At 33.0% G+C, this 6,261-nt stretch overlaps 1 long non-coding RNA gene across 1 annotated transcript; it reads left to right on the top strand.

Annotated features, from left to right (window-relative positions):
* Positions 1 to 715: 715 nt before the first annotated feature.
* On the top strand, positions 716 to 2,576 carry LOC143062172 (uncharacterized). The gene is made up of 3 exons (XR_012974587.1): positions 716 to 853; positions 1,442 to 1,656; positions 2,469 to 2,576. It is a non-coding gene; the product is annotated as an uncharacterized LOC143062172 (long non-coding RNA).
* Positions 2,577 to 6,261: the final 3,685 nt, after the last annotated feature.

The raw sequence follows: 6,261 nt of genomic DNA, 5'->3' as shown, positions 1-6,261 counted from the left end.
ACTTTTGACAAATTTTAATCGGGAATGGTCCTGTCAAGGTCGGCAGTAGAAATCGTGAATGTGTGACCCCAGCTTAACCACACAAACAATGTAATGTTAGTATACTGATTTATAAGTTCTGCTAAATTTTGCTTAAAAAAATTAAACTGTTCCTTTGTAGTAGCTCCTGATTTATAACACCATTTAACTAAACTTCGGAAATTAAGTTGATTTTGTAAACATCGACCTTTGCTGTCAGATAAAATAACCGGAACACTTGTTAAATTATTGTTTAAATACGGAATTTCTTCAATTTTCGACAATTGTTTGCGTATATTATTCATGTAAACATTTAAAATTAAAGTCACAATATTAATATATACAATTTGAGTCCTCCACCATGATAGATCCGTGTTTTACTTGCTCGGATACTAATAATTAAAAACAATATTTTTGTATCTATTCTATATTCTCAAAACTACATCTAAACATTTACGCTACAAATCTACAACTCCCTAAGTTTATGGCTGCTGGTATAGTCATGCATATTCATTAGCTATGTAGGCGTGTCAAAATCGTATCATACGCGATAATAACCAGCCAGTACACACTGTAAAGATTTCATTCACCAGTATTAAAAAGATAAACATAATATATAAATAGCCGCACAATTATGTCTGACATCGGACTGATCATGTCAATTGTCAGGATTAACAGGGAATAACAGATAACGAATCTGATAAGAAATCTAATTATTTGTAACATTTAATAGACGACAAAGAGGAATCATGGCGGCTTTATTTTTTCTTGCTATGTTTCTGTCTGTACAAACATCAATTGCTTTTATGGATCCTTGTACCTTTTATCCTAAAGGGTAAGCTAGACACCAATAAAATTATTTCTAAATTTATAAACATAAAATAACTAAATATGCATCAATGTCGATTATCTTTATAGCACACACGCTTCAGTTATCAAAGATATTTACCTTTATGTTTCAATCAGCATAAAGGTACTCAAATATAGGAATACTGTTGATGTTTGTTTCAAATATTAGTCAACTTACAAAAACACATACAAAATGCCTATCAATCTTGTAATGAGAATGCATAAATTTATGTACATTATTGCGTTATATTGCGATTTCAATAAGAAGATAGTATTTTGTGATGGTTCCCAAATAGGTTCAATTTGTATTAAGCGCACTTTTAATAGATATACGACTCCGGGTGCTGTAGTTTCTCGCTGCGTTGAAGACCCGTTGGTGACCTTCGGCTGTTGTCTGCTCTATGGTCGAGTTGTTGTCTCTTTGACACATTCCGCATTTCCATTCTCAATTTTATGTAAGGATGTGCATTGATTGTATTTTCAATGGTAATGCATACAAAATTTGTATGCTGCTGTTGTGTGATCAGCTGTTTTTTTCCACTACTATTTTTCCATGTTACTAGTATGATTTCAGATTTATACCGAAGAATGAAACAGAGACCGTTGTAATAACGCCATCTTGTTTAAAAGGAACCATAGACTGGAATTACCCAAGGGGTTCACTAAAAGTATTGTTTAACCAACCTAAATCATACAGTTTGTGTCTTACTAACTGGATTGGAGGCGATGCGTTTACCATCTATGATAATTCCTTTGGCAGAATGACACACTTAAAAATGCTCTCATTAGGTAATATAGGCAAATTATATTCTTTCCAAATTTTCATATCCTTATATACTTCAGTATGTTTATGTAAACGGCTGATAAACGTCAGCAGGAAATACATTTGTACCGAAACATTGTTATTCCAATTAGACTTTTTTTTTATAATAACACATAACATTCCAAAGAATGATAACGATAACTAAGCTTGCAATTTCGTCAGTCAAATTTGACCTTTGTATATTGTTCTAAGGATTAACTAACTAAGGATTCTAAAATTAAGGATTTTCTTACCCCAGGAGTAGATTACCTTAGCCGTATTTGGCACAACTTTTTGGAATTTCGGGTCCTCAATGCTCTTCAACTTTGTATTTGTTTGGCGTTTTAACTATTTTGATCTGAGCGTCACTGATGAGTCTTATGTAGACGAAACGCGCGTCTGGCGTATAAAATTATAATCCTGGTACTTTTGATAACTAGTATATCTGACCATTTAATATTTGTGTCCATGATCATACTCTTAAACATTTTATAATAAAATGGGATGAGAAATTATCAAAAGAGCAATCACCCACTATAATTTTTCATTTACCATCTCTACACTACCTCTCCAAAAGTGTATGGTACTGATTTTTAACACCCGACACCTGTTCTGTCACTTTGAACTTTTGCTAGTTCTAGGAAAACGTTTTAAAATTAATTGACCCTCGTGAATTCGTAAATGTAAATGTGAGAGTTAAAAACGAGATATACATCAATGGAGCAAACTCCCAAACAAGTTTGAGAAAACATAAGAGATACATTTATCAGGTCTTACCATAAAGCCTTACTATTTACAGAAAGTCAATGTATTCAAAGTAATGGGCACCATGCAGAGTTGAAAGTTGACGCACCACCAGGGCAGAGATACATGGGAGGATTTTCATATGAAATAAAATATTAGAACATTTTTCATCTTTCGAATTCTGTTATTTAAACACAAAGCACTGATTTTGGCAACTTCAGGTTAAAGCAGTTGAACGCATTCCTTAATTCCGGTTCTGAACTATAACTATAACCATTACCTTTTAAAATATATGTAAGACTCAGATCGACGTCCCTTCTTCAAATCGACGTCCAAATCTGGCATCACAACAAAATAACATTCCAAATATGGGCATATGCAAAGATCCAAACGCCGAGATATTTTGGGCCGACATGCCGTAAATATAAAAAACAATTGAACAAACTGACTGCAAATGAGAACCGAAAAAGTTTATAACGGAACTGAAACTCTCATTGTCCAAGAGAGATGTAAAGACAGTTCAATATTTTTACATAATTTATTATATGCGACAAATAAAATATATTAAAAAAGTATTATTCTAAATTTATTACCGATGTGTTATATACATTTTCAAGTAATTTCAGAAATTAGTGGGGGAAAAACCAATGACATGTGGTGTGATTGCCAACTGTGCATTAGAATTAAAACGAAGTGATGTAAGCAATTATAATCAATCGTACGTCCTTCACCAACGATAAAGTCGGTAATTAAAAGCCATTACATGCAAAATGCAAACCAATTGAAACTGAGCACTAATGGTTTTACTTATAACCAACCAATTTCGAAAAACCGATATGGCAGACATTAACCAACAACAACCACTGGACTACAGGCACATTGAATATTTGGATTGGGTAAACATGTTTCTGAGTGCAGAATCCTTAACTGGAGCAGTGGTGTAACAGCACAACAAAAATACATAATCACTATGTTTTATATCTTTTACTGCAGGTGTAAACTATAAATTTGTTGAATTTTTTTTTTACAGAGTCCAAATTATAATACTCTCAAAACATTTGGCTTTACTTCTTAAATTTGTCCATTGTTGAAGACTGAATGTTGCCCTTTATATGTCGTTTTGTTTTCTTTGTCGTTGGTTTCTCATTGATGTATACTCACATGTAACTTATTCATGTAATTTATATATATGAATATGAATGAAATTTGTATCGGTAGATAGACTGGATTAGTTTGTATTCAATATCAATACGCAAGTTATCTTTTTTTGTGGTTGGAGAATTTTTTTATGGGAAGTATGTATAACTGTTAGAAAATTAAATTACTTTAAGAACCCTACAAATCAGACCAAAATTTATGGAACGCCACAGCTGTCTTATGTGGAACTCTGATATTACTTTATGTTGTTTTATCATTACTTAATAATAGTTTGTCTTGACTTGATATGGTTTTGACATTACGTAATGATGTTTTAATATAACTCAATATGGTATAGTCATTACTTAATGATATTTCGATATTACACGATATGGTTTGGTATTGACTTGATACAGTCTTGTTATTACTCAATATGGTTTTGCCATTACTCGATGTGGTTTCACCATTATTTAATATGGTTGTGTCATTAGTCAATGTGGTTTTAACATTACTTGATGTATATTTGACTTAACGTAATGTAATTGTTTCATTACATGATGTGATTTTGTTATTTCGTAATGATGATTTGTCTATTCTTTATATGGGTTTAACATTACGTAATGATGTTTCAAAATTTGACCATTTTACACTACTTGATGTGTTTATTTCATATTTTGATGTGGTCTTGTCATTCTTTGATGTGGTTATCCCATTACTTGATGAGGTAAAACCACGTGACTAATTCGGAAAAACCTGTTCTATTCTTAGATAGATTTCCATGTTGTATGTGCCTTTAATGTGTTTGGCCATCCATCTAATTAGTGTTCAAATTAAAGTTCGGGTTACTGTTTGAGTTAAACTTTTAGATAGTTTTCGAATGAAAGTCATACTTATTATTAAAGTTCTAGTTAGAAATGCTTTTCTAGTTGGACTCCGAGTTTAAGTCACATTTAAAGGCAGATTTCTAGTTACAACTTTGAATTTTAGTTACTTCTTAAGGTAAACTTTGAGTTGGATTCGAATTTAAGTCTCATTTAGATTTATTAAGATTTCAAGTTGAAATTTGAGCTATTTTATATGTCTTTTTGAGTTCGTAGTTTCTATCGCGGAACAAGGGCTTTTGCTCGGGCTTCCGAAAAGAGAGCTCCGGGATATACATACTAAATAAACAATGTTGCAGTATACAAAACGCAACACAGGAGATGAAATAAAGTTAGATGTGGTGTGATTGCCAATGAGACAACTATCCACCAGAGTTTAAATGCAGTGGATGTAAGAAATCATATATCGGCAACCGTACAGCCTTAAAAAATCCGTATAGTCAGCTACAAAAGGCCACCATGCACTATGTGAAAAAATTCAAACGAAAAAAAACTAACGGTCTATTTTACAAAACAAAAAAAAAAACAAATATGACACACATGTATACAACGACAACAATTGAACTTCATGCTCCGGACTTGGATCAGGTACATAAAGAAAGTGCTCGTGACGGAGTTTAACATGTATGTGAGAGAACATCGAACTGTAACAGTAGTGTAACAGCACAACACGAGAAAAAAAGTAAACTAGACAAATCGATGCCCCTGCACTCCACTCATTTAACCGTTTGTACCCCAAAAAGGACAAAGTTCAATTTTTCTCCTAAAAGAGGAAAAATAATAAAAAGAAAAAATCCCTGACCACATGCACACCATCAATATATGTACAAACAGCTAGCAGAGTGATAAATTCTTAGCATTCAATCTGTAGGAGGAGTTATCTGGAAACGCCCTACTTATGCAAGTAAATTTCCCAAAAATTACAAAGTTCAACCTCTCCCGAAGAGCACATATTAATAAAAATTAAACCCTGACCACATGCATCAATATATGTACAAACAGATAGTAAAGAGGAAACTTCATATGATTCAAACTGTTGGAGGAGTTATGCGAAATATTTATATACCCATGATGGGACGGAAAGACGGACGGACGGACAAATGTTAAACACTATGCCCCCAACTTTCAGTTGCTGTAAAGTTGCGGTGGCTAAAAAAACATTTCAATTGACTGGCTTAATAGATCGGTATGACTGGGTAATTTAAATCCTTCGGGGTGATCTCGGGTTCCACAGAAAGGTAAGGAAATTCTGCTCAACGTGTGGCATCCGTCGTGTTATTTGCGAAATTACAAACCGAGTGAATTGGTCTTATTTGGAAGTTCACATTCTGGTAAAAGATGAAGGTATTATGGTTGCGACAACTGGAACATGTTCGCCGTCACATGTGAAACAGATATTCCAAAAAAAATATTTTTCAATTAGTGTGAGGTAGATCAGAGAATTCAATTGATTAATAGTAAAAGATTGATATTCGTATATATGTTCCAATGATAATTATTTTTTTTTTTGAAAATTCTTATTTTATAGTATTGATGCTTTGTCACTTAGTCCGAGCCTCCCTCCTCCGATTTTCCTGTGACTTAAGTGCGAGTTGATTTTAAGTGTCTCATTTTTAACAAAAACGTATTAGTCTTTTGATTTGTGTCGAGCCTGCGACATAAATGTAGAGGCAGTGAGACACAATAACGTCATCGAAAGTGGTGACTTTTCGGGACCTTTTATAGCTTACTATGGGGTATGGGTTTTGCTCATTGTTGAAAACCATACAGTTTTGTTTTAGTAAATTTTTCTTCAATATGAAGAAAAAACATCTACAGAAAAGCATTTTT

Source organism: Mytilus galloprovincialis, chromosome 2 (genome assembly GCF_965363235.1).
Source record: "Mytilus galloprovincialis chromosome 2, xbMytGall1.hap1.1, whole genome shotgun sequence".
Classification (NCBI taxonomy): domain Eukaryota; kingdom Metazoa; phylum Mollusca; class Bivalvia; order Mytilida; family Mytilidae; genus Mytilus; species Mytilus galloprovincialis.
Note: the sequence above shows the minus strand (reverse complement) of the source record. Positions and strands in the feature narration are given on the sequence as shown.